This window comes from Schistocerca gregaria, chromosome 3 (assembly GCF_023897955.1).
Source record: "Schistocerca gregaria isolate iqSchGreg1 chromosome 3, iqSchGreg1.2, whole genome shotgun sequence".
Classification (NCBI taxonomy): Eukaryota; Metazoa; Arthropoda; class Insecta; order Orthoptera; family Acrididae; genus Schistocerca; species Schistocerca gregaria.
The window spans coordinates 554,067,776-554,086,390 of NC_064922.1; the positions used below are offsets into that span (position 1 = coordinate 554,067,776).

An 18,615-nucleotide genomic window follows, 5' to 3' on the forward strand; every position below is an offset into this window, starting at 1 on the left:
CATTTTTCCAACATTTTTAAGAGCCAAGGAGCAGCCTATCCCCTTTTCCCATGGATGCCACTACTATTTTGGTGTAGCAGAACCAAATAAGTGCGTAGTACAAAGAATAATAATCTCTCTCTCTCTCTCTCTCTCTCTCTCTCTCTCTCTCTCTCTCTCTCTCTCTCTCACACACACACACACACACACACACACACACACACAAACAGGCCACATCTGCGTGCGACCACAGTCTCTGGCAGCTGAGTCTCACTTCAGCTAGCAGATACTGTGGTCATTGTGTGTGTGTGTGTGTGGGGGGGGGGGGGGGGGGGGGGGGAGGGGGGGTCTAATTTTGACGAAGGCCTTGTTGGTTGTTGGTTGAAAGCTTATTCTGTGAAAGTCATCTTGTTGTGCCTATCTGCAACTCAGCATCTCCGTTATAAGGTGAGTAGCAATTATCCTTTTCAAAATATTGTTACATTCCATCCTGGATTTTCCACTGTTTGATACCAAGCTACCTTATTTACCTAATGGCTAGGAGTGTCTTATGTGTAGGCAAACCTTATTTGAAAGCAAACTAATTATTCCTTTTTGTAAGTCCTTCTACCAGATAAAATAAGTTTTATTCAGAAACTTGTAGTTGATAAAATGTAAATGGATTACATATTTGGTTTTGTTAGTCATCTAAATATTTTCTACTGCATGTCCTCTGCATGCAATCACACCAAAACAGGGGTTACAAAAAATTGTAAATTGGCTTGTGCTGGTTGGTTGACTGGAGATGAAGAGACAAAACAGCAAGGTCATCAGTCCCTTGTTTCAAAGGTGGTCTATTCGGACAAATTTACATCTCAGAAGAGTCATAACGATAAAAGGTAAAAGGCTAAAAAATGTAAAAGTGCAGTCATGTTGTCAATGGTGAAAACAAAATGAGGAAAGTCAGCAAGTGGGCAACCGCAAGGCTATGCTAGAGGCAGGAAATATACCACCTCTGATGCAGTACAGGCAAAACCACCTGCTACTCAAAAGTGTTCAACTGCTAGAATGTAAATGTGCGTATTGTAAAAGGAGACTAACCAAATCTAAAAAGCAATAAAAACAGAGTAAAAAGGAAAGAAAAGAGAATCTTGCCCAGGGAGGGAAGTCAGGAATCTCCAAACTCAGCTTTACAGTGGGAGCCACCCAAAACCTCACTGCCCTGCCACTACTGCAGAGGGAGATTAAAAGCCTTAGAACTGAAAATAAAAACCACTTTCACAGAGGAAACTGAGAACCAGTTCAACCAGCCAGGAATCGTCAGCCAACACCAAAGGTAAAATGCGGGGAAATCTGTACTTAGTACGCAGAACCAAAAGAAGGGGGCATTCCACCAAAATGTGGGCTACTGACTGGAAGGCTCCACAACCACAAAGTGGGGGTGGCTCATTACACACAAGAAAACCACGGTTCAGCCTGGTATGGCCAATTCGGAGACGACACAGGGTGGTCGATTCCTTTCGGGAGAGGCGGAAGGAAGAATGCCACGGGACAGATGTCATCTTAATTGCAAGAAGTTTATTACAAAGGGAGGTAGCCTCCCAAGAGTTGGCTCATGATTGTGCGAAGTGGGATTTGATATGAAGCTGTAAATCTGCTGCAGGAGGGGTTACAGAGAAGGGGGGAGGGGAGGGGGCAAGTGACTGCAAGTGATCAGCAAGCTTATTACCTGGGTACCCACATGGTCAGGGACCCAAAGGAAATTAATGGAACAAGCAGCATGGCGATGATCAGTGAGATGATCATGCATGGCCAAGACCAAGGGATGGCAGGAAAAACACCAATCAACAGCCTGAAGACCACTCATTGAGTCTGTACATAACAAAACGCAGTCGAGGGACTGTTTAATAAAGGTAAGGGCCTGGGAAATGGCCATCAATTCCACAGTAAACGCCCCACATGTAGTTAGCAGGAGATGATTCTCCATGCCAACAGAGGACGTGAAGGCATATCCCACACGAGCAGCAGATTTAGAGCCACCAGTGTAAAAAAAAAAAAAAAAACAGCATCCCGAAACTTCCATAAAATTTGGCAGAAAAAACAATGGAACACCATCAGGGGAACGGAATCTTTCGGACCTCGGTGGAGATCTATCTGAATCCGGGGATGAGGAACTAACCAAGGGGGGGGGGGGGTAGTGTTGGGGAGGGGGTTGTTTGCGGGGGGGGGGGGGGTAGTGTTGGGGGAGGGAGTGTTGGGGGGGAGGGGGAGTGTTGGGGAGGGAATGTGGGAGACAGGACAAAGAAGGAAGCTGAAAATCATAGTAAAGAGACGCAAGGCGGAGCCCAACCGGTAAACCCACCTGAGGGCAGGAATCAGGTGGATGATGTCCTTGGTCTGGGAACAGGATAAAACAGGAAAAATGAGTGGAAGAGAAATGGAAAGTGATTGCATAAGAAGCCAGAAGCTGGGACTGCTGAACAGAAAGGGGGGAGGGGGGATCCCAGCTTAAACCAGGAGACTATCAACAGGGCTAGTAGGGAAAACACCAGTGGCCAAACGAATACCACGATGGTGGACCGGATCCAGGAGGTGCAGTGTGACAACCACAACCCAAGCGAGACAGCACTAAAGCCTGATAAAGGCGGAAAAGAGTGGAACAATCCACACCCCAAAAGGTGTAGGCAAGGAAGCGAAGGACATTGAGTTTATGGATGCATACTATCTTCAGAAGTCTGATATGAGGCAGCCAAGTGAACTTGTTGTCGAAAAGAAGACCCAGGAAACAAAACTGTAGGACCACTGGTAATCGTTGTGCATTGAGATAGAGTTCCGGATCGGGGTAGGCCATAGTACGGCGACAGAAGTGGACCACCCATAATTTTAAAGGAGAGAACTGAAACCCATATGAGAGGGTCCATGCAGAGGCACGCCATATAGCACCCTGGAGCTGCCGCTCTGCAGAGGACACTGAAGAGGAACTAACCCAAATGCAGAAATCATCCACATGCAGAGCAGGGGTGACCAAAGGATGGATGGAGGCCCCAAGTCCATCTATAGCAATGAGGAAAAGAAGTACACTCAGTATGGAACCCTGTGGGATGGTATTCTCTTGGGTCTGTGGAGAACTAAAAACAGTACCAACCTGAACCTTGAACGACTGATGGAACAGGAACTGGTGGATAAAACTTGGGAGTGGGACCCGAAGACCCAACTCGGGAAGTGTAAGTAAGATATGATGGCACCAAGTCGTGTCATAGGCCGTGCGAAGGTAGAAAAATACTGCAACCAAATGGCGGCGCTGGAAAAAAGCCTGTCAAACTGCGGATTCCAAGTGAAGTAAATGGTCGATCAGAGACCGTTCCTTTCGGAAGCCACACTGGTAAGGGAACAATAGACCCTGAGATTTGAGGACCCAAATGAGCTGACAGGCTACCATCCATTCAAGTAACTTGCAACCAACGTTGGTCAGACTAATTGGCCGATAGCTTTCGATAAATGGGGGTTCTCACCATGCTTAAGGGTGGGAACCATGATGCTATCCCTCCATTGAGAAGGGAAGTCAACTGGTGTCAAATACGATTAAGTACTCAGAGAAGATGTAGTCGTTGTGGAGCACTGATATGTTGAAGCAATTGGTTATGAATGGAGTCTGGGCCAGGGGCCATATCATGAGGAGAAGAAAGTGCGGAAAGAAGTTCCCACTCAGTAAAAGGTTCACTGTAAGATTCTGACTGACAAGGGGTAAAACATAAGGTGGAAGCTTCAGCCCGCTGTTTCTGCTGAAGGAAAGCAGCCAGATAGGAGGTTGATGCTGATGCTGTTGCAAAATGGGTCGCAAGATGTTCTGCGAGAATCAACGGGTCCGTGCAACGGCCATCTGGGAGGGCAAGGCTCAGGAAGGTAGACTGCGGATGGAAACCCTGGAGAGAGCGAAGTGCAGCCCATACATGTGACAGAGGGACAGTAGAACAAAGGGAAGAAACAAAGCGTTCCCAAGACATCCGTTTGCTCTGTTTTATTAAGTAATGGGCTTTGACGCGAAGCCGTTTAAAGATAATAAGATTGACAGCGGATGGGTGCCTCTTAAGGTATTCCAAAGCTTGACGGAGATCATGGATGGAAATGGCAAAGGCCATACTCCACCATGGGACTTGCCGGCGACGAAGTGGTCCAGATGAGCAAGGGAAAGCAAGGTTAACAGCACGAACAATCACATCAGACATGTCATGTAGGGCAACATCAATACAACTTGACAAAGGGGGAGAAAAATGGCACATTGGAAAGCCTAATGAGGGGAGTGAGGAGGTAGCGAGAGAATCAGCGGGAAATGGTCACTATCGTGTGTGGTGACCAGTATAATGAAGGGAGGAGGGAAGGAGAAGAAAGAAAGATCAATGGCAGAAAAGGTACCATGACCAGCAGTGAAATGGGTAGGGGAGCCATCATTAAGAAGGCGCAAACCATGGTCTGCAAGAAACTGGTCTATGAGAAGACCGAGACTAGATGGAAATGCAGTGCCCCACAATGGATGATGAGCATTAAAATCCTCGAAAAGAAGGAAGGGAGGCGGAAGCTGCTGAAGAAGGGCAGTTAAGGCAGCAAGTGTAAGACAGGTGGGAGATAAAGATTGCAAAATTTGCCCCTAGGGTCCAGGTGGACCCTAACAGCAACTGCTTCAAATGTAGTTTGAAGAGGAATCCATGTTCTAGCAACGTCCGTATGGACCAACGTACAAAAATCGCCAGAGGCCCGCAGGAGGCAGACCCCATTTTGGCAGAAAGCACAGAACCCAAGGGATGAGTGATCATCAGTAAAATTACATTCCTGTGGGACCACACAAGCTGCAGAGTAAAATGAAATAAGGGATTTCAACTCCGGAAGGTGACAGTAATATCTATTACAATTCCATTGGATAACTACAGAACGATGATTCAAATGGGGGGTGAACAGGCTAAAGCCAGTCATGCCGCCATGTCACCGTCCGTCAGCGACAAGGAGGAGGCGACATCTATGAACAGCAGGCCAGAGTCAGATTGCGAAGGACCTTTGGTGACCCCAGAGGCTCATTGTCCCAGGACATATGTTTCTTCTACTGTTTGAGATCAAGAAGGGCTGCACTGCAAAAGCGAGCCAGCTGCAGCAAGATCTGGATCAGAAAGAGATTGGGCGACCTGGGGCACCACAGACCGTGGTTCTCGTGTGGCAGCAGATCTTTGGCCTGGAATGGTCCGGGAAGGGGGGGGTCCCAGAAGGGGTGAACTTGACCGGCAGATGCCAAAGAAGTGGGACACTTCTCCGGCTAGGGAGGGGGAGTGGTGTCCAGAGAGGAGGGTGTGGGAATCGCAGGGGAGGGTGTGGGAATCGCAGGCAGGGGGAAGGGAGGGGTTTGGGACTGGGGTAAGGAAGGAGGAGGAAGGGGTAAATATGTAACTAAAGCACAGCTAGACATCACTGACACAGGATGAAGACATGCATACTTCTTACGAGCCTCAGTGTAGGTTAGACAATCAAGGGACTTACACTCCTCTTTCTTCTTTTCCTTCTTATAAGCCGGGCAATCTGGTGAATGTGGAGAATGATTGCCATGACAATTAACACACACAGGAGGGGGAACACAGGGACTCCCCTCAAGGAGTGGATGTCCACAGTCACCTCAGAGAGGGTCTGCGAACAGTGGGAAGACATGTATCCGAAACAGAAACACTTAAAACATCTCTCGATGAATCATAATCTTGACCTTCTCAGAGAGGGTATTCCCTTCAAGGGCCTGTATAAAGGCAACAGTATCAATGCGATTGTCCTTCAGACCCTTCTGAACAAGCCGAACAAAGTGAACACCCCACTGTCCTAGATTGTCTCTAAGTTCTTCATCAGTTTTAATGATGAGGTCCCTGTGAAAAATTACACCTTGAACCATATTCAAAGACTGTTGGCGCGTAATGGACACAGGAATTGTGCCACGATGGTCACAGGCACGAAGGGCTGCAGACTGGACAGCTGAAGTAGTTTTGATCAACAACGAACCCGGCCATACGTTGCTCAGAGAGCCCACTTTGGCAAACTTGTCTTCAATGCGTTCCACAAAACATAAAGGTTTGGTATTGGTCAAAATAACCCCATCAGTCCTGGTGCAAACCAGATAGCGGGGGAAGGTTTCGCCCCTAGCTGACGAGCCTGACCCTCTTCCCAGGGAGTTGCCATGGAAGGGAAGGCCAAAGGGCCAGAAGCAGCACTAAAAGAATCAGTTCCATTCAAAGAGACGGCCGCAGAAGAACGGCTAGAGTTCTGGATCCGTATGCGTTTCATTTGCATATTGTCTGCCCTGATACCACCCACTCTGAACACAGGCTCTCCCCACAGGCGCCACCCAGCCACAGTAAGGGCCATCTGGCACGGCGGCAATTGCTGGGAGTTCCAATGCTCCAGGATAACAAGCAACCACGCCTAGGCTTACATAAGGTGGTCACAGCTCAGGTATCAGAAGTGTGATCCCTGGCATTTTCAGGGGGCTCAACCAAAAGGGTACACAGCAACCCCACCACACGGGCTGGCTACCATGCTAGCTATGTACCCTAGCATCAGACAACGACATAAAGGAAAAGATAGGAGGAACTAGGAGGGCACATGCCGGAGACACTAGGTAAGGTGCTCTTCCCCAAATGGCTCACACTATGGAATAGACCCCAGAAAGGGACCAGAGGATGCCAGAAGGATGAGGTAATTTCACAACAAAACCAAATCGCAAAGCCAACATAACCAGGAGGATAGTGGGGCCAACATAAACAAGGACACCAAGAGAGGGAGAGGACAGGGTGGAAGGGAAGGAGCAAGGACAGGAAAGGAGGGAAAGGAGGGAAAGGGAAAGGAAATACAGCTCTGGAAAGAAGGAAGGCTGCAATAGTTCTGGGGACCATGCTCGCGACGCACATTCAAAAGGACCGTGAGCCCCCTGGGGGTTGGCTTCTGCTATCCTACAATAACATACAACGTGAAAACTCTGTATGCCCCGTTGCCGGCAGCTCTGCAAGTAGTTGCTAAAACACATATTAAAGTACACCTTGAGCTACATGTAAAAATAGTTAATTGCCAGAGCAATATTACGGTATATAGTCCTTTATTGTGGCATGTACTGTCTACATTTCTATAAAATGATGTGTGTGTCAAGTATGAAGTATTTATGATGTTCAAATTGGTGTGGACATCTGATGATAGCAGAAGTAGAGAGGGTATAAAATGTATGACAGCAGTGTCAAACACTATCAAGAAATGTGGTTGTTTAAAGTGTTTGACAGCTAGAATATGTACATATGACAATTTGTGTACTACAGAGATCCACATAACATCATCAACATTTCATAATTGACACACATCATTTGATATAGATGTACATAATATATGCCACTGATGATTGTTTATGTACTCAAATTCTGGTCTGGCAATTAAATAGTTTTACATGTAGCTCATGGTGTACAGTAAGGTGGCTTTTAAGAAATATATAATGCTTATGTAACAAAACACATTATGTACACTACAAACTTGTAAAAAACTATCTAACTGAAAGAAGTCTGCAAATTACTATGCTGTACCACTCACCTTAAATGGATGTTTATCATCATTGTGATGGATAAGAATATAGTTAATACATTTCAACAAAAATATTCTTTCACTTCTGTAAAATGTCCAAATATCATATATTAAGTTCTCAGTAAGATCATCATTTTCGACAAACTGTTGCAACCCAGTCACAGACCCATGGAACTCATGAAGTAAATAAATCGACAACAGATTCCATGCTTTCACAGCATCAAGATCCTATAATAAAGGTTTTACAGCATTACAAAATCATTGTACACAGAGGGTAACACACGTATAGTACACACCTGAACATTTAAGTTACAGACAATAGGCACTTAGAGTGACATTTAGCAGCAAAGTATAATGAAACCAAAGTTAATTACAGCCAGCAGGAAATGGTCATAACAAATAGCTTCCTTCAACTACTGCACTACAGAAAAGTTTGGTTGTAAACTGGAAACAATAATCATACATATTTACAAATAAAATACATGAATGTATTATTAATTGTTTTTAACTTCTATGTTCAAAGAAAGGTTTCTTAATTTACCTCTTCAATTTGTACTAAACATGTAAATGAATGAAGAAAACAAATTTAACATAAAATACACACTTCCTTTACAATAACAACACGCATGCGTGCCCGTGCCCATGCACACACACACACACACACACACACACACACACACACACACACACACACTCCTGTATGATACCAGATGGCCTTTTGTAGGCACCCAGGTAGAGGTGTGTGTGTGTGTGTGTGTGTGTGTGTGTGTGTGTGTGTGTGTGTGCGCGCGTTCCTCTAGCTCATAAAAAGATAACTCCAAAATGTAGCAAGTTTCTTTTTCTGTGTTCCTATTGACAGTTCAACAGTTCTGCTCTTCAGTGAGTGACATCCTTTAATTCAAAATTATTTATATTTCATAAGAACATTCAAACAACATTGTCAGGTAACTTAGATGTTCTTCAAACATCCTTGAAAAAATGACGAAGTCATTCAGTTAGCAGAAGCATGTTTTCCAGTCACAGCATCAAAGCTTGTTGTCCAACAGACGCTTACAGGTGGGAGCATTACATAGCCCAAAGTAGACAACTTTGGGACCATCAGGAGTTATGAAGGCAACCTTTTCCCTAATCAGCTTCATCTACCTCAATTTGCCAGTAGCGTATCTGTATTTCTATGGTCGAGAAACAGTTTGCCCCTTTCAGTCAAGGATGTCCTCAATGAGCAACAACGGGTAGACATCTATCGTTTTAGTTTTGTACCTGATGCAGAAATGTCATATGACATCCTTCTTCATAAGGACTACAAGAGATAACCAAGGAAACTCAGAATGTTTAGTGACGTCATCTTGCAGTATCCTCTCTACATCCTTCTGAATTAACCATTGTTCAGCCTGTGACATGCTATATGAGTTCTGGCTGATCCCCAGTGTTGATACAGTGTTTTACCATGGCCCACTTGATCTGTCATTTCTCACTCCAGATCTGCATGTGTCCAAAAATCAGCACAGAATGACTAAGACTTGCTGATGTTTTTCTCCAGATTCTATTGGCAGGTCAATAGTAACTTCTCCCACTGCACGGTTTTTAGTGCTAGCAGAGGATGATTCTTCAGAGGTGCCAATCCTAGACTTTTTCAGCTGTTCTTATGCACATACCCTCAGGGATTGGTTGTGGTTGCTCCTGACAATTAGCGATTCAAAGTTCTCCTTGACCACCTGCAATGCATATGATCAACACTGATATGTAGATTTGTTTTGTGAGCCTGAGTAGCTTTTCTCAAATGACAAAAGTTTCACAGTTTACCTGAGAATCTAGAACGCAACTCATCTAGTTGATGATGATGGGATAACAATGTCTTCTTCATTGGCAAACAACCACCCAGAGCAATCCTTGTTATGGGTGCTCATTGGAATAGCTTTGTCAATCTGCAGCTCTGATCTTCAACAACCTATGGCTGCTTGTGATGCCTACAAAAAGTCTCATCCGAGAATAACACCATGACTACATTCTGTTAAAATGACAAATTCAAAGGGCTGTGTTCTGTCATTTATAGTTATTCTTGTAAAACATGTTCCTGTAGGCTGGCTACATTTTCCCTTTAGCAACCTTCACCACAATCGCTTCTGCACCACGAAAAATAATTCTCTTTAGCTATTGATGACAAGCATTCGACACTACAGAAAATGAAGGCAGATTCAATTAACACCAGGACAGGTTGGCTGTCAATAATGGCATCAATGAGACTTACTGACATCTTGATAATTGTTCTCCATTAAGGATTTTCATCTGTGGTGGTCTCACCTCCATAGACAAGAGCCTCACTTTTTTTTTTTACAATCAGGCAGTTAGATGACTGGTTGGTACCTCTGTATGGCAATGAAAAGCAGCTATGGTGTGTTGGGAAGCACTCTTGTCCATGGTATGGCAATGGGCTTCATCCCACAGGTTAATTACAATCGTCCCACTTGTTGACCATAATCATCCCCAATTGACTGGTGCAAATGGGACTGTTGTGATGGTCGACATCCTGAGGCATAATATTTGTAGAACACTTATCTTCTTTCTTTGCAGTAGCACACACTGTCTCTCATCTACAAAGAAAACATGCCAGCTTGTTGTTCTCCGTCCTCCAAATGTATGTCTGTTGTACATGCGTTGGTCAGATGCTGGATTGTCCTTTGATGGCTGCAGCTTAAATTCAAGATGCCCGAGTCCACCCTTCATGGGGCATTCAGCTGGTGGCAGAGATTGGCGCTAAGGATCAATAAACCTCTTATTTAACATTCTCCATTATCTCTTGATGTATGGGATTTATATTCATAGTTGCCATGTCTTATGTGCTCATTCTGACAACTCTGGATGCGATAAAATGCTATAGCTCTTCTCTTACTATCAGGGTAGTCTTCCACAATTGGCATAGTACCCACATTCGGGAATTGGAATCTCTTTCATGGGATTATTTTCTTTGGATTCTGTGACATTTAAATTCATAATGTTGCACTGAGCATAAATATTCTGTATGTAAAATGATGTCACTTCACCATGACAGTGGGCACTCTTCTTCAACTGTTGTTCTGCTAAGTAGATTTACTGTTGAGTGTCACGAAATGTTTTCTTCACTTCGGCTTGGGATTTGTCTCAGCTATTGAGTTTCACATTGTTGTTCTCAAACCACTGCTCAGCTGTGCTATCCAAGTAATAATATACATTTGCTAAACATATCATGTCTCCCAAATTTTGTATTTGATAACTAAGTCAAATCCTTTGAGCGATTTCATCAGGTCACGAGCAGTGTCTCTGAAAATCACTGAAAAAACACTGCATCACATGCAGTTGACTTACTGTTGACTTGAAATCCACAAGTCTCCTGAATATACGGACCTTTGGAATGATGTATTCCAGTTCCTATCTGTGGAGGTGACAGCTTTTACATTGCCTAATTGAAGCCATGGTGATGCAGATGTTTCAAAGTACCCTATGTCTTCATCAAACAACATAATCAAACTCAGGTCTAAATCAGAAAGCAGGGTTGTCAATAGAATATAACACTTAGGACTGAAAGCATGTTTATTACTGACACCAACAGCACAGAACTAAACTCCTGGATGAAGAGTGATGCTGTTTTTACAAAAAGTGAATATTCCAGAACATATAAACTTTATGATCATAAGAAATTTCAAGAATCTTCCAGAAATGACAATTACTAAACAACAAATATTTGTTGGTGATACTAACCACTGTGTGCAGCACATAAAGTGATAGCACTCACACCAATCAGCATCTGCCTTCTTTGGGATTTGTATTACAACATTCTTCTTTAAATCTGGATGTATTTCACCTGTCTCATGTACCTTGTATACCAAATGGAATAGTTTTGTCATCATGGGTTGTCCTGTCCCCTGCCCCACAGGAATTTAATAACCCTGAGGGAATGTCATCTACTCTAGGAGTCTTATTTTGCTTTAGGTCTTACAGTGTTTTGTTACATTCCTCTCACATTATCATATTTCCCATCTCATCTACACCTAACTCCCCTTCCCTTTCCTCCATATTCTCTAATGTATCTTCCTTGTGTACAGTCCTCCTATTGATCCCTCTCATCTTTGGCTTTTGCTTCTGTGGTTAATACCAGCTTGCCATCTGAGATCTAGATATTTGCAGTCCTGTTTTTCTTTTCTCCAGAGGTTTCTTTATTTTCTTATACGTGACATCTCTCTTTTCTACAGTGCTAGATGGACTTCTAGAGCCTTGCATTTTTCCTCTAACCATTCCTGTTCTGACCTCCTTGTCAATCTCAACTTTTTAGACATCTGTGTTTTTTGCCCAACTCATTTGTAGCATTTTTAAGTTTTCTCCTTTCATCAAGCAAACTAAATATCTTGAGAGTTGCACATGAAGTCATACTGGGCATTGATTTTTTTAGTCAATATGATTCTCTGCTATTTCACTATTTACTCTTAAAGCTACCCATTCATCCTCTATTGTATTCCTATCCCGTTTCACTGAATCATTTTTTAAGGCTTGCATTGTAAGTCTCAAAAACCAGTGATTCATTCAGTTTATCCATCTGATTTATTTCATATGTTTCTCCAAATTTTTTAAAGTTTTAACCTGCAATTCTTAAGCAATAAATTATAGTCTAGCTCTAAAATGTTTTAGAGTTTAAAATCTTGTTTTTAAACTCTTGTGCAGAAATGTGTGCAGTATACTGCTGCATCCATTTTCAATAAGTTGCCACTTGAATTAAAAAATCTTAGCAGTAATCCACGTGCTTTCACATCAAAACTGAAGAGTTTCCTTATGGGTCACTCCTTCAATTCTGTTGAAGAGTTCCTTGAAATATTAAGCTGATTCCTGTTGTATTGTTGATTGTGTTTACTTAAACTTATGGTTTGACTTTTTTTGGGTTCATAAACATTTTATTTTTATCTGTCATTACATTTATGTTTTAATTTCATGTACTGCCATATTCCATGACCTTTGACATTTGCTCCTCAATTTGTCCTACAGAATTTGATGTATAAATAAATAAACCTCTGCCTTACTATTACATAATCTATTTGAAACCTTTCATTGTGTTCATAACTTTCTTTCATGATACTTAAATCGAGTGCTTCAAATTATTTACATTCATAAGCACCAGGTAGTTTACCCTTTCATTCCTTTCACCAAGTCCATGTTCTCCAACTACTTTCCTTGTCTCCAATTATAAAACTGTCCCTGAAACTACTGAAAAGGTTGCTGCCCCTCTTCAGAAGCTATAAGTTAGTCTGGCTTCTGATGTGGTTGCACCTAAGATATATAGCTATCTGTATTGTTGAAGCTCACAGGCCATCTTAGAATGTCATGGTCATGATGCGATAGGGAATACCATTTTTGTAGTTGCATTACAATATTAATGGGACACACAGCATGGACACATCTACATCAATACTCTGCAACTCACACTTAAGTGCCTGAATCACTTTCACACATTTTCTCTGCCGTTACACGCCTGAAGAGCATGCAGAAAAAACTAACTCTAAAATCTTTCTGTGTGAGTTCTTCCAATTTTTTTTAATTTTATGATAATGATCTATTCTCTCTTTGCATCAACGAAGTATTGTTAAATTGAAACTTCATGAAAATATCTTACCACAATGAGAAACACCTTTGTTTTAATTATTGCCACCCAAACTAATGTACCAGATCTATGGTAACCTCTCCTCTATTTATCTGCCCTTCTTTGAACTTTCTGGGTGTCCTCTGTCACTCCATATTGCACAGCAATACTCTAGAAAAGGATGGATAATTATAGCACAGGTAGTCTCTTTAGGGGATTTGTTGCAACTTCAAAGTGTTCTGCCAATAAAACAAAGTCATCCATTTGTCTTCCCCACAACATTATCTAAGTGATCATTCTAATTTATGTTGTTATGTTTAAGTTATTTTGTTCATAATTTTACATTATTTAGGGGCAACTACCAATTTTCACACCATACAGATATCTTGTCTAAATTATTGCAATTGGTTTTTATCTTATGATAACATTGCTAGACTGTGAATCCAGTCACACAAGTGAGACAATAACCCATAGGCATGCATTTACATTAGAAGCCACTTGTGAGGAACACTATCAAAATCCTTGTGGAAATCTAGAAATATGGAATGAATCTGAGATTCCCTTTTGATGGCACTCATTACTGCATGAGAATAAAAAGAGCCAGTTGTGTTGTCTATGAATGATATTTTCTGAATCCATGTTAACTGTGTGTTAACAGATTATTTTCTTCAAATATTTCTTTACTTTTGAACACCGTACAGGTTCCAAAATCCTACTGCAGATGGACAACAGAGTTATGAGTTTGTAATTCAGTGGATTACGCCTATTCCCTTTCTCGAGTGTTGGTGTGGCCAGTGCAACTTTCCAGTCTTCAGGTATGGATCTTCCATTGAGTGAATGGTTTTATATGATGGCTAAATATGGAGTTCCACGTACTCTGAAAGGAATCTGATTGGTATACAATATGGACCAGAAGACTTGCTTTTAGTAAGTATTTTACACTGCTTTGCTACACCTAAGATACCTATTTTTATGTTACTCGTGTTGGCAGCAGTTCTTAATTCCAATCCTGGAACATTCACATCACATCCTTTGATGAAGGAATTTCAGAAAGCTAAATTCTGACCTCCCATAAATCTCCACTAATTAGGGAATTTTGCCTTCTTTTAAATTTGGCATGTGTTTTTCATCGCTTCTGCAAAATCGTTATGACCTTTATTGTGTACCATGGTGAGTCAGTTCTGTCTCTTGTTAATTTTTTGGTACAAATTCTAACTATTTCTTTGAATTTAAGCCACATCTAGTCTACACTTACATAGATGGTTTGGAAGGGATGGAGACTGTCCCTCAGGAAGCACATGTGAATTTTTATCTGCTTTTTTTATGGATATATTTTGTGTATATTTTTTGTGGTTTGAGTGTTATGGTATCCACCCTGGCCACAATGACCTTGTGGTCATAGTCCCTGTGTCCACCCTAATACTCCCTACAGGTTGAGTCAGGAGGAAGGGTACATGTTTTGAGGGGTGATAGAGTTAGTGATCCTGAACAAAAAACTTCATACAGACATGTGCCCCACTCTAAATGGTTCCTGCGATAGAACACATTTAAGATAACTTTTGCACATTTTTCTTGAATAACTCAAAACCATGCCCTCCAGACAAAACTTGTCACAGTACAAATTTAAACTACAGTAAATATCCTACAAAACAGACCTTATTACTCTTTTCTCTAGGACTAATAGTGTGTGTAGGAAGAGAGTGTGAAAATACTTAAATCTCCCATGATGTATACGCACTGTAGCTTAGGTACTTTTTGCAAGTCAATTTGAGGCAGTTTCCCAACTTAACAGACCACAAATGCCCTATAGCAAATTATTGGCCTCAACTTCCCCTACACTACTGTGGTATGTTGTAAGCAATGATAACATTTGAATAGCATAGAAAATAAATAACAATGTACATTAAATGTGTTCTATCTCAGAAATCATTTGAAATAGGGCATATGTCGTCCATATGAAGTTTTTTGTTCAGAATCACTAACACAATCACACCTCAAAGTATGTCCCTGTTCTCCTAATTCACCCTGTATTTGCTCAGGATTGTTTCTGCTATAAGGTCAAGGAGGTTTTCGCAGTCGTTTAAACTCTGAGGGTGCTCATGAACTAATTGTTCAAAATTATTTTCAGAGAAAGCATTTAGCACAATCTTTAACACTATTTTATGCCTGGTTCCCAACATGTATTTTCGTCAACATATCAAATGTAGATTGAAGTCACCACCAACTATAATTGTATGAGTAAGATAGCTATTTGAGATCATACTCAAATTTTCTTCAAATCTTTCAGCAACTGTACAATCTGAGTCAGGGGATCAGTATAAGGAATCAATTATCAATTTATTCCAGTTCTCAAGAATTACCTCTACCCATACTAACTAAATTTAACTGGATAAATAAAAATAATTACTCACCAAGTGGTGTCTGGAAAACACATGCGATGTTTACAAGCATTAAGAGCCAGCGTCTCCTCCTCCTGGCAGAAGGGTTGAAGGGGAAGGAAGAGGAATGACAGGAAATGACAGGAAATGACTGGTGAATTTTAGGAAAAAGGGGTAGAGTTAGCAAAAGTCATCCAGAACATCAGGTCAGGGAAGACTTACCGGATGTGAACTGGGATTCTGGGGAACTTTTCCGAATCTATCCCTTGTCCCGATTCTCACCAATCCTTTTTCTTCACCCCTCTTCTTTTCCCTTCAACCCTTCTGCCATAAGAAGGACACTGGATCTGCAAGCTTGCAAAATTTAATATCTTTTATATGTGTGTTCTCCTGCTGCCACTTGGTGAGCAGATTTTTTATCTATCCAATTACATAATATTTTCACTACAAGATAAACTACTTCTACAAGGATAGGCTGAAACGTAGTGCACAGGTTTGTACCATATGACTTAATGACCTTGAGAAATGCTTCCCCCCCCCCCCCCCCCCCCCTCCTCTATACGCATGTACAGTTTGAATGTCTTGCGTTCATCCACAGTATATTGAGTAGTGGAAGTATGGAGACGGATTCTAGTGCTATGTTATCGTGACTTAAATGGCACACTGTTATTGAACTTTTAACTGTTGAAAAAGTGACTGCTAGTGCTGAAGATGATGATTGGTTTGTGGGGCGCTCAACTGCACGATTATTAGTGCCCGTATCAGTCCCAATTTTTACACAGTTCAGCTCTTTATACAGACCAATGGAGCCACTGTCATGAATGATGATGATGATGATGATGATGGTGATGATGATGATAACACAAACACCCAGTCCTCGGGCAAAGAAAATCCACAACCCCGCCGGGAATTGAACCTAGGACCCTGTGATCCAGAGGCAGCAATGCTAGCCACTAGACCACGAGCTGCAGACAACTGCTAGTGAGATTTGTCATTGTTTAAGGGCTGTTTTTGGAGATGATGCTCTTGATAGGTCTACTGTAAATTGATGGATAATAACAATTCATGGTTGTGAGCCCAGAAAAGCCATAATTGTTGATGAAACATGTGGCAGACAACCAATCTTTGTCACAGGCGATGAACATCGCAAACTCATCGATGATTTGATTCCAAATGAGCAGCAAATCACTCAAAAGCTAATCGCAAACCATATTGGAATATCCAAAGAATGTGTCAGCTTTATTATTAAATAATTAGGATACTGTCAAATCTGTGCATGATGGGTACCACAGTCTCACAAATGAAACCAAGCAGCGCCAACGGGAATGCTGTGAGCAACTCTTGCAGTGCTACTGTAATGAAGGAGGCAACTTCCTTTTGAGTACTGTGATGGGTACTGAGTCATGGGTCCTTCATTACGACCCAGGAGACAAAGACAGAGTGCTGAATATTGACATCCGTCTTCTCCTAACTGTTATTGTTCATGTTCTACAAGAAAGTGTGCTGTACTTTTCAGTCTATTCTCGTGACAGCAACAAACATGCCACCATCAACTGTATCTAATGTAGCCTTTCTGAACACTGTTACATCCTTTGTCATTGTTCTTAATGTAATAAAAGCAATAGGGATTAGATTATACTGAATACAGTTTAAGTCTATAGTCCCCCAACCATGATCTATGAACCTTGCCAAGATGGGGTGAGTTAGTTGCCAGTGATACAGATAGCTGTACTGTAGGTGCAATAACAATAAAGGGTATCTGTGGAGAAGCCAGATTAACCCAAGGTTACCAAGGAGAGCACCAACTTTTTTCAGTAATTGCATGCAAAACTTTCTGGATGACTGACTGATAGGGCCTTGTATCATTAGTCAACATGGCCTTGCTGTCCTGGTACTGCAGGCAGCAAGAGGAAACTACAGCTGATGGCATTCTCTTGGGTAAACTATTCCAGAGGTAAAATAGACCCCATTCAGTTCTTGGGTGATGACTACCTAGGATGTTGTAATCATCAAGAAAAAGAAAAATGTCTTTCTACAGGTCAGAGTGTTAGATTCTTTTATCAGTAGGTAGGTTAGAGAATTTAAAAAGAGAAATATACAGATTGAAGTTAGATATAGAGGGAACTAGTGAAGTGTGATGGCATGAAGAACCCCATTTCTACTCAGATCAGTACAGGGTTATTGACACAAAATCAAATAGAAATATTCAAGTTGGCTTAATAATGAATAAGAAAAAAGGAATATGGGTAAGCTACTATGAACAGCATAGCATACACATTATTGTAGTCAAGATAGACAGGAAGCCAATGCCTACAACATATGTACAAGTTAATATGCTAATTAGTTACGCCAGTGCAGAGGAGACTGGGCGACTCTATGATGACATTAAGGAAATTATTCTGATGGTTAAGGAAATGTATAGGTTAAAGTCACATATAGTGGGAATTAGTGAAGTTCGATGGCACGAGGAACAAGACTTCTTTCAAAATGTGGTGCTAGAGAAGAATGCTCAAGATCAGATGGATCAATCACATAACTAATGAGGAGGTAATGAATAGGATTGGGGAGAAGAGGAATTTGTGGCACAACTTTACTAGAAGAAGGGATCAATTGGTAGGACATGTTCTGAGGCATCAAGGGATCACCAATTTAGTATTGGAGGGCAGCATGGAGGATAGAAATCGTAGAGAGAGACCAAGAGAGGAATACACTAAGCAGATTCTGAAGGATGTAGGTTCGAGTACTTATTCAAGAATGAAGAGGCTTGCACAGGATAGGGTAGCATGGAGACTCTCGGCTGAAGACCACAAGAACAAGGAAGATGAAAAGTTAATTGTGGTGAGTGACTGGAATTTGGCAGTATGAAAATGAAAATACAGAAAAAATAGTACGAAAATATAGAATCCAGGGATGAAATGAAAGATGAAGCTGCCTGCTAAAATATTGCACAGATCATAATTTAATCACCACAATTGGTCTAAAAGTAATGAAAGAAGGAAGAGACCTGTAGGCACTGAAAGATTTCAAATTGGTTATAAAACAGCAAAACAAATATTTTGAAAACACATTTTAAATCCACAAGACATTTCT

The 18,615-nt window shown here is 41.6% G+C and overlaps 1 protein-coding gene across 1 annotated transcript in view; it reads right to left on the reverse strand.

The window, feature by feature from the left end:
- LOC126354410 (nucleoporin Nup188) overlaps positions 1 to 18,615 on the reverse strand; it is a 240,912-nt gene that overhangs the window by 198,597 nt on the left and 23,700 nt on the right. The window contains exon 3 of the mRNA XM_050004028.1: positions 7,555 to 7,773. The gene's annotated coding sequence lies outside the window, so the exon portion shown is untranslated. The remainder of the gene's footprint in view (positions 1 to 7,554; positions 7,774 to 18,615) is intronic.